Source organism: Indicator indicator, chromosome 16 (assembly GCF_027791375.1).
Source record: "Indicator indicator isolate 239-I01 chromosome 16, UM_Iind_1.1, whole genome shotgun sequence".
Classification (NCBI taxonomy): domain Eukaryota; kingdom Metazoa; phylum Chordata; class Aves; order Piciformes; family Indicatoridae; genus Indicator; species Indicator indicator.
The window spans coordinates 8,224,046-8,243,641 of record NC_072025.1 but is presented as its reverse complement, the minus strand read 5'-3'; the positions used below and the strand labels follow the sequence as shown (position 1 = coordinate 8,243,641).

The 19,596-nt window shown below is 37.5% G+C and overlaps 1 protein-coding gene across 1 annotated transcript in view; it reads left to right on the top strand.

Annotated features, from left to right (window-relative positions):
* Window positions 1–19,596, top strand: part of LIPC (lipase C, hepatic type) — a 36,320-nt gene that overhangs the window by 250 nt on the left and 16,474 nt on the right. The gene's annotated exons all lie outside the window — the stretch shown is intronic.

Below are 19,596 nucleotides of genomic sequence, written 5' to 3'. Positions count from 1 at the left end.
AATCTCATTAATATAATTTAAGAAATGTATTAGTTTGAAAATACACACTGAACTCAGATCAGTTATAATCTTGGTCTGCACACATTCTATAAAATAGATCCAATCTATGATTATAAATTTGTAGCTGTCAGACAGTGCTTAAGCTTTCATTTTCTGAGTCGCCTAAGACAGGCTGCCTTTCACTACAAATGTGATAAATATCTTTGAGTGAAAGAGATACATCTATAGTATGTTTTATAGATAAGTGCTGTGAGGGATCTTTACCATTTACAAGATCGTACAACCATTGTCTGTATTTGTGACCCTGCACATTATGTTGTTATCTGTGTGGCTATTAAGTATGACAGTGCAACACAGAACGGCATTTCCTAAAACATCTCTAATGCGACTGAAAAAGACAATTCAATGTTTGCCTTCATGGTTAAGCCATACATGGGAAGCACTAGTTTTCCTTCTTACCTAGCTGCATTTCTAATATTCTAAATCTGAAGAGGATAAATGTAGCTTTCTCCTTAGCCAGAAATAAAGCAAGATATGCACATTAACAGAAGTACAGCCTCTTTTGGTAGCTGTGTTTACATTTGTGTTAATTTGTATTAACAGTTTCAGAAAACATTTGCTATTAAAACCCTTTCTAATAAGCACAACCTACAGGAGGCAGCACCACTTTCTTTTGCACATTACAGTTCCCCTTTGGTTTCACTTTGAGCAACATAAAATCCTTGAATTAAAAGACGAGAATCATAAATTTTCATTAATGCCATAACTTGGCTTACCACGAAGCAAGGCCTGCACATCCCTAACAGCTTAGAAATTCAATTAGAAATCTTGATCAAATTCTGTATTTTTCAGAGAACCAAAAATCAGAGTCCTGACTTTAGCTTGAGGCTTCTCATAATTTTGCTCCCTGAGGGGTCAGTGCTGGGACCAGTACTGGATGAGGGAACAGAGTACACTGTCAGCAAGTTTACCGATGACATAAAACTGGGTGGAGTGGCTGACACACCTTAGGATTGTGCTGCCACTCAGCAAGACTTAGGCTAGAGAGTTGGGCATGGAGAAATTTAATGAAATTCAACAAGGGCAAGTGTTGAGTCTTGCACCTGGAAAAGAACAACCCAATGTATCAGTATCAGCTGAGGACTGACATGCTGGAGAGCAGTAAAGGGCAAAAGGACCTGGGGTCCTAGCAGATGGAGAGTTGACTATGAGCCAACAGTGTGCTCTTGTGGCCAAGAAGGCCAATGGTATTCTGGAGTGTATTAGAAGGGGTGTGGTTAGTAGGTTGAGAGAGTTTCTCCTCCCCCTCTACTCTGCCCTGGTAAGTCTGCATCTGGAATGTCCAGTTCAAGAAGGACTGGGAACTGCTTGAAAGAGTCCAGCACAAAGCCACAAAAATGATTAAGGGAGTGGAACATCTTCCTTACAAGGAGAGACCAAGGGAGCTGGGTCTCTTTAGTTTGGAGAGGAGGAGAATGAGGGGTGACCTCATTAATGTTTATAAACACGTAAAGGGTGAGTGCCAAGAGGATGGAATCAGGCTCCTATCAGTGATGCCCAGTGACAAGGGGCAATGGGTAGAAGTTGAGGCATAAGAAGTTCCATGTAAACATGAGGAAAAAAAATTTCTCTGTGAGGGTGATGGAACACTGGAACAGGCTGCCCAGGTAGGTTGTGGAGTCTCTCTCTCTGGAGATATTCAAGACCCACCTGGATGCATTCCAGTGTGATCTGGTATATGTGATCCTGCTCTGGCAGATGTGATGGTTTGAAACTCTTTTCAAACACTGACACAGCAGGGGGGTTGGACTAGATGATCTTTCAAGGTCCCTTCTGGCCCCTAACATTCTGTGATTCTGTATCTACTTAAACCCCAGTCTGTGTTAAAGTTTAGTTCACCTTAGATACAAACACAAGGCAGAGAGAGGAAGTCACTGCACCCCATTCTTTCAAAGTTACTGGTCCTGCTTTATGCCAGCTCACATTCTTCTGCTCTCACATCTGTGGCACCATTTTATCAAGGTCAAGCACTTCACTCTCTCAGCCTCATAAATTGCGCACTTCTGGAAAACCATGGTTTGATAGCTGGCTGAATTTAAGAGGAGAACTTCCATGAGTAAGTCTGGTTTCCAGTGACCTTGGTCCTACGTATACTATGTATCCCAAACTCATGTCCCAAACTCCAGCTGTGCTTCCACGGCATTCCTGTGCCAAGATTCTCAATTTTTCCCTTGCTCTGTATACATACTACAACTATCTCAGGCATGTGCTTGTGTCTATTGACTAGCTTGTGCACACAGGTTTATGAATCAGGTAGTGACTACATCAGCTGCTCACTGCACTGAGAAGCTACCGTGTATCAGTAATCAAAAACTGTCAAACTTCAGGAACTAAATTATTTGAGCTAATTGCATCCACAATGTTCCCATGAGTTGGTGTTAAGCACAGTCTAGTCCTCAGTTTCCCTATATGATAAGCATTTGGTTGTTTCCAAATGACAGCTAGAACACAAAGGAACAGCTAAGTCTTCTATGTCAGACATAAATGTTTACTTGAACTCTATGTTAATGCAAGAGCAAATGTGTTTCTGCAAAGGTGTCTCTTCTCTATCCAGCTGCTGATTTTCAGAAAACATGCGGGAATTTCATATTTGATACCTCTTCACTCTATGAATTTGTATTTAAATCAGGTGGGAAAAGTACTGCAGGGAATTATCTTTCCCTGTTCTCCATATGCAGAAATATAGCATGATGACAACTTAGGGAAACAAGTCTAAAAGCCATTAATAGTTCTAATCTACTTCAACTGAGTTCAAATCACACCTAGATAGATCATTTAAACAGAGGTTCATGGGCTAAAATTTACAACATACTGAAATACTCATCCAAGAAGTCCCCAAAGCTAAAAGTTTATGTATTAGGGTTCTAACCAGTTCCACTATGTTATACTATTATTATTAAAAATTCTACACATGTATTTGCTGCCATTTTCTGAGTGGCTGTGTTTTGGAAATACAGTAGTGCACAAAGCTGTTGCAGCATTCTCAGGAGTCGTAATTCTACCAACACTTCTATCATCTAAACCAGTTATTCTTCCTTTTGGCACCTTGGAAAAAAATCTACAAGTATAATTCAGACAAATTTTCAACATAGAATCCAAAATATAACTGTAGTCTAACTAATTGAAGACCCTTTGAGTTTTCCCATGAGAAGACACAATAATGGGAACTCCTTCAACAAAGGAACTATCCATGCATGACATAAGCTTCAATATTTCTACTAACACAAGTGACTGAACATCTTAATGAGGAGCTTAAACTCACCAGAGGCTTGTAGTTCACTTGACTTAGGTATTACATTCATCTCACTACTACTGTATGAATAGTGGTTGAACTCATATGACACTGGTGAAATTAACATTTCTAGATAATGTGGTGGTGTGTTCTAATTGCTGAACTTATTTTCTTTTTTGTCTCAAACTAGAGAAGATTATAGTTCTTTCTTAATATACATACTTTTAATGGTAAATAACTACCACAAAAAACATTAATTATTAAAAAGAATGTTTGTCTATTCTGTTTATTTTGTGCCTCACTCTAGGTTCATATTGCACACTTCATTTTGGAAAACGTAATAATCCATGTGGAGCTTCAGGGTTAGTAAAAGCAGCAGTGTAATGATAATATAGCTCATAACACCATCTGGTTCCCTACGGGGGTGTTAACACAGTGACCTTTTTTCCTATATGTTAACTAGAGCTAAAAGACTGTTTGCTGAGGGAAGGTTGGATTCCTTATACAGTGGAATAGCTCAGCAGCAGGTGGATAAGCCAGCAGCCACTTCTAAGCAGCATGATTAAGATTTCCGGGCTAAAGAAGCAATAACTGGCAAAAGAGACAGAAGGGGCCATCTATACATGCATGACAAGGCACAGCGATAAAGTTCACTGCCAAATGTGAATTACAATTCTTGCCAATTAAAAAAAAAAGTATATAATGGTCTAAGTAAAAATATACTACTTTCACACCACAACCTTTCTTCTAGAAAACTGTACTGTTTTTTAATTTCTATTACTACGTTACTGTGACATCTTGTGTGCTTGCCACTTAAAAAAAGAAGAAAAAAAAGGAATAACAAAAAGAAAAATGTTACAATTGCTAATATTCCCAGGAAGCATTAACTGCACAAGATTACACACCCTTGCACACACCCATTATGATTAGCTACTGAGGTTTTTTTGTTGGTGCTGGAATGCTTCTATTACAACATGGTTGTACTGCTTAAAAATACAGACATTCTCCTGCCCTCTCCAATTTTCTTACCTTTGCAGTAAAATCAGTTTGAATCTTTTAGCAACAATGCTTTCTATATTTGGGCTCCTACTTGGCCTCCACACTTCATGGTGTTGCAGCAAATAGCTATCATGTAAACAATATAAAGGAAATGGCAAAAAAGAAATCTAGAAATATTGAATGTTAGTGGAGGAGGTATTCAAGCACATACTACTCTCTAGAATAAAGCTAGCATGTCCCAGCTGTTTTTAACCAACCCCTCAAGATTTCTTCTCTTTTGAAATATTTGATCTAAATACCATTTTCTAATTTTGCATGTTGCTGTACTCAGCAAGTGAAACTGACAGAGACAACCTACACAGGTGTGGCAGCTTAGGCTGGGTGCCCCATGCCACTGCTACATGAGATACACCTCTGGTGTCCCTGGTGCCCACCCAATAAGGTGGACACAGGAAATGGCGTATTTCTACCCATAAATCCTGCACCCTATAAATCCATCTGCAAAGTCATTCTCTTCCTCTTTCTTCCCTCTCTGCTCCCACGGGAGATGTCCTCTCTTATCGGGTAATGCCGGGGGAGTATCCTCAAGGCCACTTAGGCCTCTCTAGGCCTAATGCCAGGAGGAGAATGGAGGCGGGGGGGCAGTCTCAGACCTGGCCAGCCTGAGACTTGCCTAGCAGTGGAAGGGGGGAAGAAAGAGCCCTGGGGGTTTGGGTAGACCCTCAGGTGGGGAGAAGGGAAGGATTGGGAAGCTTTGGGAATTCTGTGAGGGGTTCTGTATGCTTTTGGGATATTCTTGGCACTATCCTTTGTAGTCTTTTGTAGCTTCACCAATTGCTTTTCCATTTAAACTTTCCATCACTCTCCAATCCGTTTGTGTGAATGTCATTCTTTTGTCCCTTTCGGGGCAAGAGACGATCTGTCTGGCCCCAAACCAGCACAGATTTTTTTTTTTTTTTTTTTTTTTTGGAGAGTGACAGGAAGGTACTGAAACAGGTGATGATGACAAAGCAGGCCCAAGGACACAAATGTTTGTTAATGAACTCCTATAAATTTCTGCTACAATGGCATATTTTCACATATCTTAATGCTAACTTTGTAGGAGGTTACATTTTTAATTAAAAAACATCTTACGTATATTAAATCACTTGTGATTTTACTTTGTGATTTCAGACCATGGATCATGGTCTGAAAATAATCTGTAGTAGCTAACTCAAGGATTTTATTCAGTCTTCCAAGCACCACTCTTCTACATTTCAGTAATCATAAGGGATGTTGGAGGACATCAGTTAAAATTTAACTCCATGTTTGCCAATCTGCATTTCCAAAAGCCATTCAAATTTGGGATTCTATCAAATTGGAAGGTGTAGGAGCAGGGGGTGTTCCTTATTTGTGCAAATAAATAAAACAAAATACTTAAAACCTGCCAAAATACATTCTGATTTATCAAGTAATTAATCATCTAATTAATTTATTGTCCAAACAACTGTCATGGCTAAAACCTTTCCTGAAATAACATTTGACTGGAATTCTGTGAGTTGTTATATGAACACTAATAAAGTTTATGTACTTAAAGACCAGGGGAAAAAAAGGAAAAAAAGGTTAAGAAATTATATTTATGATTAAGGGAAATGTATTTTGATTAGTTATATTTCTAGTTGATTATTTTATGTGGTTTGGCCAAGTAAAATTTCTAGTTTTCCTATTTATGTCACTTGTACTTGGGATGATAGTGCCAGTATCTTCAGTATTTCCTTTTAAGCTGCTGGCAATAAGAAGGGAAGGGATATGGAAGAAACTTCGATCATATTTTTTAAGGGGGATTTGTTTGGCCAATTTTTATTCACTACAAACAAAATATTTTGAGTGGTATTATTCAGGAAATGTTTTCGCCCCAGAGCTTCAGCCTACCAGGAAATTTTTTAATAAGTTTAATCACTTGTAAGAATGCTGTATACTACTTTAAATGGTTATTATTATTTTCAAAAATTTATGAAAATTACTGCTTCTCTGTAATTTATTACTGCAGCAGTATGTTGCTTTCAGTGCCTAAATTGCAAGGAAGAAATAACAATATGAATTAAACATGTTTTCAGGACTCATGGGAAAGGCTTAACCTCCAGTTTACTGTGCCAGATACACAATTGGTAAACTATATACATTTTTTCCTAAATTACATCATGTAAGAATTCCAAAAGCCTTCCACAGACTTTGAATCAAGTTCTTAGAAGTTACTTACATTTTTTTTTAATATCTAATCCTAGACTCCAGTTCCTACTAAGGCTGTAATATCAATCCTTCTGCAGTTCACTAGAGTAAGCAATTTTCAGATCTTTCAAACATCTGTGCAATTCCATAAGTAATCTTGATTAAAATAGCTTATGACTATGACAACACATCGCCTATAAAACAGTGCCTAGCTACACTACAAGGAAACTTGACAACTCTAACAACATTTCATGTATTTATGCAAATGAGCATAAAATGGATGCAGCATGACCTAGAGCAGAGGTTCTCCATCAATATTATCACTGTGCAGGATTCCCCTGCTGTTCAGGTTAAGGACCAACAGCAACCGAAGGAAAAATGGAGTCTTCTGAGGTACTTAAAATTAGCCTCAAAGTAGGTTGGGGGTGTTTTTTTTGTATCTTTTTTTTCAAGAAGCATTAGAGCATTTAACGGACAGAATCCATTTTACTGCTACCAGCATAAAGCATTAGTGACTGGATCTCTGCAGTGCTAGAAAGCACACAGAAAGCCAGCTGGCACATCCTCTAAAAATCTGTTGTGCTCTCTATCCATGAAGCTTCACTTCTCTATTTGGAAATTAAACTTGTTCCTTTAATTTGGAGCAGTTTTCTGTAAGGAACAAAAATTACTGCTTTCTTAGTAGATGACATGAAAGTGCCATGAAAGCTGAGTTATTAAAATGAGACTTTTGTATCAGAATTTCTTGTCTGCATCTTGCCCAATAAGGCTCTAGAAAGATTCCTAAACAAAATACATCAGCATGCAGTACTGAAATTGCCCTTATAGCATTCACTGACTACTTTGAATACAACTCTGACATCTTTACTCATACTGTGTAAAATTTAAACTACTGAGTAAAGTATGAAATACTGCCATCTTTACTCATACTTCATTATCCCCAAGCCTCCTTGCATACTACAGTATTCTGCCATATAACAGTGAGAGTATTTGGGCTTTGCCTTTACCAAAAGACAGTATTTAAACTGGTTTCAGCTGACCTGTACATACTGGTCTCTAGGGCACACTAAAGTCAGTACAGAGAACAAAAACAAACACAAACAAACAAAACACTAAAAGCATTCTTATATCAACAAGTATATGCAGAATCCTTACTAAACGTGAGACTTTGCTTACCTGGGGTACAGATATCTTTAGGATTCACCCTTTCCAAGAACTTCAAGTGCCTTTCCTCTCTGCCAGAACTTCATCTATGCCAAGACTAATCTCTGTATTCCTTCATGGAGAAAGGAGCTCTGCATGAGCCTCGTGCAGGCCTTGGTCTTTTCTTACATGCTATGTGATCTTTTATTTAATGTGTTAATTTAAAGAAACTGTAACCTTTCCAAGAAACTCCAGCCAAGGAATGTGTCTCTCAGCACCCTTGGCTTAGTAGTTTCAGCATTTCTAAGGAATGCAATCAAGATTCTTAACTGAAACAATTGGACAAAACTTACAGCATTCAATCATCTTCCAAAACAGGTAGTTATGCTGCTTACTGCTTTAATATCCCGAAGTAATAGTTCAGATTAAGTGGCAATGGGAAGGGCTGCTCACTACACTGTATTCTTCTATCTGGAATATTAGCTAGGAGAAATGAACACCATTACCACAAAGGTTCTTAGAGAATAAAACAAAAGCAGAAGTGTGATATATTATTCTATCCAAGGGGAATCTTTGCACCCCTCTTCTCTCAAACTCGTTGCTGGAATTTCAGTGAATCCACAAGATTTGCTCACATTTATTCCTGCTTATCATTCAGTGCCCTTTTCTATCTTTTAAGTCCAGGTTACGTATGTTTAAAGGTCATTTGTATGTGGTGCTTGGGGATATGGTTTAAGGGTGAACCTTGAAGAGTAGGGTTATTGGTTGGACTTGGTGATCCTGAGGGTCTTTTCCAACCTGAGTGTTTCTGTGATTTCTATGATTACTCTGCATCTTTTCAGGATTAGGTTCTCTGAGCTCTCACAACACATGCTTCAGGTCAGCATTTAGCAATCTGCAACCTCAGCACATCATTGTTTCTGATCTCATCTTTAGACATGCTGGACCCAGTCTAAAGTAATATGAGTTTATTTGAGTAAATAAACTCATTTATTTACTGAATAATAAATGAGTAAATAAATAATTTTATTTACTCATAAATGAGTAAACTTTATTTACTCATGTAAATAAAGTAATATGAACAGATGAGTTCATATTACTCATGTAATATGAACAGAGTTCATATGAACAGATGAGTCTTGGATCTTTAGTAAGTGATTAAAGATTTCTTCCATGGCTATTCAGTTACTATAAGTAACAATTCAGCATCCGAATACCTGGATTTTTGTTTTTCAAAGTAAACACAGCCATGCCACTTAACTTTTCTACTACAGAGCTCTCTGGATCTATAAAATTTCCAGATGGAAGGTTGTTTCAAATGTTCCTTTATTTCATTAAAATATTCTTTGATTTTTAGCTTCAGTAAAATTAATTATGATTGAAATTACTCCAAGTTAAATCAATTTTTGTTAAAGCTGGTAGCAGATTTTCCCATGGATTTTATGTGAGCTGATATTGTCTGGAAATCTCTACCATGAATGTATGTTCTCTACTCTTGGATGGTGTGCATAGTTGGAAGATCCAGTAAACCAACACTTTTCCTCTTCTGTGCATCAAGTTGGTTCCTCAGTCGATAACTGAGTTCCTGAGCAAGTTTAATTGACCACAATAAGGCAATCAAATGTGAATAGCCTTTGTTCAGTGATTTTTTTAGAATGCCCTTTAACAGTACAACCAAAATCAATAGAAGGGGTGACATTTCACATCTGTCCAGTTCTAGGGAAGATCAAGGCCTCAAGTACTTAATTTTTATGTTTTGTATTTAATCAGTGTTCAGTGGTGGCAGATGTCAAAGGGAAAGTTTGTAGTTCATTACACACTCCATTACACTAATGGTTTAAGCAGCTCTTACCTGAGGCCACTGTTGCAGCTGCTTCCTCTCCATTGTGCCAACTGCTAAAAAAACTCTTGTACCTCAGAGCTTTTTATGTACTTGCTCAAAGCTTTGAAGCTTTCATTTCCCTAAGATCCTCTGTACATATTTGAGTAAGCTAACCACAGAAAAAGTACTAAAACTGGGGAAAAAAGTTTTAACTAGGAATACCCTGATTCCAATTCTAATTGCTTTCTTAGCTTTATTTCTGTTTTTTGCAAGGCTATTTAATCTAGAAGAGAAATCCCTCTAATACTTTTCCAGATATCTCTTTGGCTTTTTCCTCTCTTGATTCTTCCAACCCCCCTACTTCTTTTTCATTCACACAAAAGCAGCTACTTAATTAATTTTGTGTGATCATTACACACAGAACTGTGAAGAGGTGAGCATCTCTAATCAGACGTGCACAGAATCAAAATCTCTATCCTTCAAGAACAGTGTAATTTCTGGCAGGCATTTTAAAGCCAGGGCAGGTCATTGAAGTTATTATTAGCTCTAATTAGCACTCCCACAGGCTCTTGAATTCCTTACCTGCAGCCAAAGAGCACTCAATATGGTGCAGAATTTGCTAACATCTTTTGAAAGCATGACAGAAATATTTCCTCTTTAGAAACATGGATCTGCTGCGTGTGAATAGGCTCCTGGTAAAATTATGTTTGATTCTCGTAACAAATGTCTATAGAAGCTGAGATATGATGAAACTGTTTCAAAACTAAGGAATTCTACAAATGTCTAAACAGAATCTTAAAGAGAAGACTTTTTATATTAATTATTATATATAATTTTAGAGACAATTCAAATCCCATCTCAATTACAACACTGTTCTTTTGTGTTTTATGTAGGAAATTGAAGACATGTCTATAGGAAAACTATTTTCCCTCTTGTGAACAGTCCTCCTTTGAGATCTGAGCTGAATCACAGTGTTCAAAAAACATACTGATCCTAATTGTGAAATAGACTGAGAACTGACGAAAAGCCAGGAAGCCACCACTTTCACGCATTAGGCACATTTCTAACAAAGTGCCATAGTGAGGAAGCCTGCAATAACTCTCATTAACAAAAAGCACTGCTACAGAGCAGTAGAAGGATTTATTTGAAAGAGGAGAGAAAGTGTTGAGTCTAAAAGATAATCCACAGTTTGATCTTTAGTCTAGAAATAAATTTTCTACAAAAAGTAAGTAAAATTGCAACATTGGTCAAAAAGCAACATATAATGAAAAGTGAAACTAGGATAACATTTATTGCAGAATCCAAAATGCACCTAAAGGATTCACCTCTAAAACCATGCCACTATCTTCTATTGCAAGATCTTGGAAGCAACGAAAAGTCTTTAAAAACATAGTCAAGATGTGTCTCCAAGTACCATTGCAAAAATCAGAGAGCATGACACACAGAATTAAAGGTGCTCTGCTTGCAAAGCTTCAAGACCCAGCTCAGTGCAGTTCATTAGGTGGAATCTCTTCATCAGCTGGATGTGCATCCCACCAAAGCTGGCTGAATGGCTGATTGAGAGTCTCCTGTGTTACCCTGAGCTACATAATTCTGTTACTGAGCAGATGGCAAATTTACCATAAGCTCCACTTGCCAACCCTAGAATTGTATGCATTTTCATATAGCTAAATGTCAAATACCAGAGAATAAGGACCCTAGGATATAGATCAGCCTCTTCCATGTCATGTAACACATCATGTTTTGTAGCTCCAACAGTCAGCCTTTTGACTTTATACCATCCTTAAAGTACCTCCACACAAGTAATATTAATGGTCATAATATCAGCATGATCAATATTATGACTCATCTGATGTAGATCACATCTGCTGTAACAAATGATGTAGATCACATCTGCTGTAAGAAGCACTACAGTGCAGTAAGCACAGGTCTGCTCAGTGACCCCACTATAGGACTCCATGGGAGAAGTGGGAATTACTTTGGATTGGTTCTAGTCCATTTCTGTGAATAAGTGCCCATCAGAAACTGGAGCACAGGATTTGGTGTGGATTAATCTGTAGGGAATCTGCTTTGTGTGCACCCAGATTACCCCACAACAGGATGGTAAGATCAGGAGAGTTACTTTAAAAGTGCAATTCTTAAAAAGTTCATTCAAGGTGATGCTGAACAAAAATATATACATAGCTGAATCTTAGTTACACAAAACATTTCAGCTCTCCGTTCATGACACAGACAAACTGTTCGTCTAAGCATTCACTCTTACAATCTAATTACCTTGGGAACAAGTAATTTTAGGGGAATCCTTATTTGCCTAATCATTTCCTTGAACTCTGTATCATTTAGATATTATACATCATTACCATTATATAAGAATACAGACATGTTCTAAAGCAATGCTACATTTTTTTCAAGCACTAATCCTGATGCAGACTTTATGCGAGAAAAAAAGATAAAGGCAAATTTTGACCTGGACTTCAGGACAGGAGAAATACAATTAGATTGTCACACCTCAGCTGTGAACTTCTCGCCTAATACAAAGCTAGTTTCTTTCACCTTTGTGTCAGAGACAAAAGAGATAGGTGAATATGGACTAGAATTTAATTTTCTAATTGTATGTTTGTAGTCCTTCTCTTCCCCACTTCTCATATAGTAAGAAAGAATATTTTAATTCTGTCTAGAATTTGGAGAAAAATATTTAAAGGAAACTCTTCCTTTAGTTAATAGCAAGTTTTCCTAATAGATTTGTCAAGTTTGGGTAGAAGAAAATATATTTCTCTTTTAAAAAATAACACGTCCTTTTTGTGAATTTCAGTAGTGGAAAATTATGGGAGTTATTAAACTCACTGTAAAGGGGTAATAGATGGTTTTAATTCAAAATGAACTGAGTAGAGAGTGACTTTTGCTGCTTGCAATGCCAGTTTTTCAGACTAGGCAGTCTCTCCCATAAATCTGAACAAAATCCATGATGCTGCTGCAAAATGAAATGAAAGGACAAACAGCTTCACTTTCATTTCTAACAACTGACCCTACCCCCACAGAAAACATGCAATTTATCTCTGGCTGATAGCTACAGGAGCCTGAGAAGCAAGCAACGTCCACCAGCACTCACCAGAGTTGTGTATGTACCATCTATTACCAGATATACATGTAAAACCAAACCAAAATATGCACCAGCTATGCACAATATGGGAAAGCAGCTTTTGACAAATTGGAGTAGTTAGGAGTACAACGCAAAACTGAATTCTTAGGCAGAAATTCACTTCAGCACAGAAAGGTAATCTCCATATTTGTGCATTCAGACTGCCATCTCTTCAGATACCTCTGTCTCCTCACCGTCAGAGAAGCCTATGAACATGACTCTGATCTCCAGTGTCACCCAGTTGTTGCCATACCCTGTAGAGTGCCCCTGTCCACAGTACCAAGCCCAGGGTTCAGCCTCCTCCTTTTCTATTACATGCCCTAATGCACCAACTTGGTCAAACGAATTGAAAAGACGACCATTAGGATTGTACTCAGACAACTACTCTTATAAATGATTGAATGATAGTTCTGATTATACATCTTCTGATGTCTTTGTTGCATCTTTACATTTATGCTTTGTGCAGAAGGGCTAGGAAAAAAAAAAATCTGTCATCCTAACCTTGTTTGAGTGCTTTTGCCATCTTCAACAAGGGCAACTGTTCACCAAGCAGCAAAAATGGCTCTCCGGCTGTTCATCTGAGCCACTGACCTCTCTTCTGGGCTTGTGAATGTAAGAAATGGCAATTTCTGGATTGGTAACAAACTGTTCCTTTCCCCTACACTGCATTCTTGAGATATTTTTGCTCTGCTGTGACCCCTCTCAAGAAGAATACGCTTCCAGCTGTCCTCTTGAGAGTCTCATTAGGTTTTGCCAGCCACTTCAAAGAATTTTCAAACTGTTGTCTATATCTATTTGGAGAATTTAACTTCACAGACTACATACTTCCTGCTAGTCAAATGACCACAGAGATTCAGCTTTCCAGATGCTTTCAAAGGTACTTTTTATTATGCTAATAAAAAAAAATAAGGGAAGACACGAGTAGGCCACATTGATATTTTTCACAGAATAATCTTGAGCAAATTCAAATGTAAATTTTTCCACAATCACTGCTTTTGGGTGACAATATTTTTGCCTAAGTCTTTAGATGTGTCCTGCCTTTGCTTTGATTTTCACATTTGGAGGTTTTGGGTGCACTTGCCTGATTAGTTCTGTGATCTCATTTCCTTCTTACTCCTTATGCTGACTTACTTGATTTCTGCAAGAGTCAGTTTAGCTAGCTAAGCCAACAGCACACTAACCCAGTAGAAAAGCAAATTTCCACTTGTTGGCTAACTGAATCAGTTGTGTATAAAAGCCACAGCTGCACTGCTCAGGAGTCGGAGAGTGGGTTCTCAGAGTTCTCTGGTATCACCTTCATGGATGCACAACTCCTGGACCAGACCTGGGCCCTGCCTTGGGATCATGGGGTTCCACCCTCACCAATACTGTGTATGTCTCAGTAAAATCTTGATCAGTATGAACTATGACAGTGCACGTCCTGGCACCAACCTCAGCATCACAACTCACTCTAACAGGTGACGCAGCAAGACTCAGGCAAGGATCCTAATGAAAAACATTACTGCCAACACCACCTAGTACCTCTAGAAGCAATAATTTCTAATTCTGAACGTCTCTGCTCTCAATGATGTATGCTTTTCCCCATTGTTTTTTCGTACATCCAGTCCTGAATCTTTGAAAAAATTAGCTCCAATGTCCCAACTGAACATGTAAGATTATCTTAAGACTATATAAAATTGATTTACAGAGGTATATATACACATAAAGACCCCAAAAGCAAGGCTGAAGGATGTGAAAGGACATGAGCTATGCTCATGAAAAATTCTGCTAAATCAATATGGCTCTCAGGGGAACAAAATCTTGTTCACCTAATATTCTTGGATGGTTGGTAGCATTTGCCACAGTGGGTCTCCTATCCTGAATAAGCCTCTGAGTATGCTTAGAATGCAAATAATAATTCTCAGAGTCATTACATTTGGGGAAATTACTCTACTGTACTAATGTGTACATTACATGTATTATTTACATAAAAGTCTAAAAGAAATGTTAAATGAACATCTTAACATGCAAGTAGAATGTAAATAGGCTTATTCTAATAATTTACACTTAGAAAGAACAACATAGCACAAACACATCCATTTCTGTTTTACATTGATTGCAATATTTTAAATTAAAGTAACCTCTTTCTTTTTTTCCTAAACCACTGTGAAACAGTTGTACAATGCGATTAGTGATTTCATCAGTGATACTGCTCCTGGATTTTTACCAGTTAGATAGCATTTTCTACCCATTATTGGATAGGTGACTATTTCTGCAGAAGAAAATCAATTGATGGTAGCACAGAAGACTGCAGAATATGAATACTGGACTCAAACTTTCTTTCTCATGTGGTAAAGTGTCAAAAACAATGCGTTTTTTCAAAGCCCAAAATCTTCTAAAAGCCTATTTTTTTGCCATCAACTTTATTTCTACTATACCAATTAAACTAAGTAGCTATTGCACCACTATCAGAATTTTTCTAATATACATTACGCATAATTTTACCTTCATGTAAAGAAAACATGAGCTTTTCCCAAAGGTGAATAATTTATAATACTGAAGGCAATGCAGAGGCTACAGAGATGTTACTGTGCATGTCCGTGACAGACAAGGAAATTAAATTAACAACTTCATAGATCAACTAATACCTTACCACAAAGCATACCCCCCTGCTTACTTCCCAAGTGGTATTATCGCTCATGTGCAACTTACCCAGGTTTAGAGATGGTCAGCATATAGTGCTTTTAGTGATGGCATCTCATGAGATATCCTTACTCAAGGCTCTGTGCACTGGCTCTACTCAGTAATTCACTGAGGTTTGAAGGCTATTACCTCTTTTCTACCTGTCCTTTTTCCTAAGCTACAACCAAAATACTTTGAAACCTTGGCAAATCAGCCTACTCATTAGGAATCTAAATCCAGTATGATCAGATTCAACCTTTACCACAGAAGGGACAAGCCTATTATGAACTTCTCATATAATTCTGTCAGGAAAGCATCCATGCACTGAGGTTAACTAACTAGCCAGCTGACTATCATCTCCTTTTGACTAAACTAACTGTAATTCAGCAATAACACTGGGAAATCTGAAATATGACAACATTACAGCAGACAGAAGTTATATCACTGGTCAGCAAGCAAAGCCGTTAGACTAACGTTATAGTGCACTATGCACAACAGAAAACTCTCGAGGGGACAGTCTACAAACTGGTCAGCATCCATGGAGTACTAACTACCCACAGCTTCCCCTGATTTCAAAAGGACATTTGCAGGCCTTTTGTTACCCTTGTTGCATGATCAACTCTGAACAACTTCCTTTCCACCATCTGGCAGCTGAACTCTTCAGTCTTTGTTTGTGCTTTCCAGGCTGTCAGATTTGATATCCCAATCTCACCTTGAAATTTATGGAGGATTTTTCTGTTCTAATACCAGCAAGTATCACAATCCTAATATCTACATTTCCACCCCTGGAACATGAGACCTTATTCACCAAAATCAATACTCCATTTTGAAAGATTTCCTACTTCCAACTTACAATCTCTGCAAATTTAGAGTAAGATTTACTATTGTCCATGTTTATTTTCTCCACTAAAGTAGATTCAGTTTGCTTTGCAAAGCAAACTTGGCTTCAGCACACTTGCACTGTACTGCCCTGCTGGTTTCTGTTGAACAGCTCCTGGTGACAGAACACAAGGCTGTTTCATTACCCACCCATCAACAAAACTAATAACATGTGAAGAATCTCAACAGCTCATTCATGGTTCAGTTAATTTATGATAAATTCCTCCCCAAAGAGATATCACAAGCAGAGATCAAAGAAAGTTTGGAGAAGGAATGCCCATAATTATATGTTTGTGAAGCTAGAAGTCTAGAGAGAATGAGCAAGAGCAGCCAATGGATTAAGACAGTTTGAACTTAGATCATGGAAAACAGTCATAAAATAAAATCTCACCCTGAGTAGGAAAACAACGTAATAGGGAAAAAAAAGAAAAAAAACCAAACTATCTTTTGCTCAAACTATACATTTTTACATCTGGAACACAATATTCATAAAAAGGCTTTCACGGAGTCTGACTCGGCTTGACTCGGAGTCTGAAACTCTGTTCGCAGACCAAAACCATCAAGGGTTGTTCTAAACCCTTGAACCATTTCTTTATTCCCAGCTTTCAGTTTGTTCTGCTGACAGCTCCTACTTAATGCAAATTATTGGGAGACATATTTTTTATCTCGAATTCCAGTCTTTCAAATAATACTTGCAGCTCATACATTTGTCATCCTAATTGTTTTGCAACAGGCTTTACAATCTATAAGTAAGAAACATTAACTGAAAAAAAACTGTATGCTTTCAGGTGTCCTACAAAAAACAAATACATAATCATATGACAATTCTCTTTGGCAAATAATGATTTTGTTCACAAATTTCTATGTATTCGCAATATGTAAAGCAACTTAATTCTTCACAGGCTTTATACTCCTCAGATACTTTTATTTCCTACTTTAAATCTGGATTTTCTCCTTCCTCCCATCTGCCTTCAGTGAGAAGTTTTTGGATGACCTGTAAAACTGGGCAAAAAAAAAAATAGTACATGCAACGCATACTCTAATCACAACATTTTCAGGAAGAGTCATCTTACCAGTGCTTGCTTTATCTTAAAGTCTCAAGTGAGCAGACAGCACTTAAAATCTTCTGGCTCAGAAGGAAGGAGAAAAGGAAAAGAATGGCTTTCAGAAGAGCTAGGGTTAAAGAATCATCTAGCAAGAAACACAGAAATCCAAAGAAAACATCTAGCCTGATCTTATAAGATGCTGAGTACTTGCAACACCCATTAAAATGAAAATAGTTGACAAACATAAATAATTTATTGAAATCATGTCCAAAGGAACAGTTTCTGCCTTTCTGTGATGGATACATCACAGGAAAGGGTTCATTATTTTAGTAACTGGTTGGTCAACAAATTTTTTAGCTGTCCAGACATTCTTTCTAAAAAAACCCAAACATCCAAGCAATCAAAACAACAAAAGCCCACATTTCTTTCTTTCTGTGGTTGTCCTCCCAGGGGAATCTCAGTTTTTATATTTTTCTTTTCATATACTAACACATACAAATCAACTAAAGAAAACATGATCTGTGTCTATAGACCAACCACATCCTGCAGCTTTATTCAAATTAGTCCCAGGGAGATGAACTGGGAAAGATTTCAGCAGACCCAGAGAATTCTTCTAGTCTAGTCATCTACTATGCATTTCTCCTCTTCCACCCCTATGAACTAAATTATACTCTAACTTATCATTAGGTACTACTTTATTGCCCTCTAACACATATTTACTGCTACTGGCTTCTGGATTTTTGGACTTGGAATAGCTCCAAAACATACACCTTTTAACACCAGGAAACACAAGTATTTCTTTCTCTCTCCATACCAAATTTAGATTTTTACTCCTAAAACCCAAACACTGCCAAAGGCTCAAAGACAGAATTCTCACTGTCACTCTGGTAGCAGGTTAAAATCTCAGCACTGACTGTCCTTGCAGTGCTGCCAAGAGGCATCTTTATCTCACTTGAAATGTAGATTTAAGGCTTTGAATGGGACACAAATCAGCTGCCTAGCCATATAACTTGCTGGACCTTAGCACCATGAATTTAAAATACATTTTTTGTAATTTTATACATCTTGTCCCTGTGACTGGAATCACAGCATGCATTATGGGTAAAAGGACTAAAATTTCTAATAGAAGTTCTATATGCTAGTAATCTTTTAATTTTTTTCCCCATTGTATGATACATGTAGTATTAAGCATTCCCAAAATAAGATCTTGCAAAATAGTTTTCATAGTTTTCACAGAACTCCTGGAAAGGCCTACAGAGCTCAGAAACACCTTTTACTGTTTTGACAATGGTTCACCTGAAACTAATGCTAAACAATGTCTGAAGGACACCACTGTGTGATGCCTTTTATTAGAAGAGAGAGTTGTTACAGAGAACTAAATAAAAATACTCGAGAAAGTTTTGTGAACTGTGTTTCAAACAACAGCAACTATAAGAGGGACTCAGTTTACTGGTACAAGGAAAACCCTAACAAAAATTGCATGACAGCAATAGTGAAAACTCAGATGCTGGTTCAGTATGCAGAATCTACTTCGAAATTATTTCCACAGATTTTCCTTCCTCTTACACTAATTCAGCATATGATAAAATTCAGCATATGATAGGAAGATTCATCTCCAAACAAACTGCATGGAAATAACTTTGTAAACAGCATGCACTGCAGAGGTTTTAGAAGAAATAACTACATGCATCTGCTGTAAAAGATGAGTTTGGAGAAATTTAGGATACACTTAAACCGATCAAAGCCCTTTGATACCACCAGGCTCTTGCTTAGATGAACACACCTAGTGATTGTCAAAATTTCAATTGCTGCAAAAACAGGATTTCCCCTCAGCTATTTTGGCTTAGCTAAAGCTTTCAGACAAAACCAGTAAAAAGAACTCTATTAAAAACAAAACAAACAAAATAACACAATGGAAGAAAACCAGGACTATATCTGAAAATCAAGAGAACAGGAAACAAGCAGAAGAGGGTGATTAAAGAAAAATATAGCTCCCGGAAACATACCCTTAAATTTTTTTATATGGATCTCTGCTTACAGAAGCCATGAAAAACACAGGAAAACCAGTACAAATGCAAACAAGTTTCCACCTGGTTCAGACTCAGATGCTTATCAGTAAGCTGTCCTTTCCTATTTCAAACAGCAGCCCAAAATTCAGCTTCCCTTCAGATTGACTTAATTTTTCAATTGCTTATGGATCAGTTGTGTGCCATTTAAACAACTTCAACTGTCTTCAATGAGACCTTATTGAAAAACTCTTCCTGCAGAGTTCTATGACAGGAAGAAGGATGCTAAACACTAATTTTCTTAGCCCTAAAAGCTACTTTCCTTAATTGGGAATACAAATTTTAATCACACTTTTTATGCTGTACTATCAGAAGGAATTTAAAGGGCATGACTTAGCACC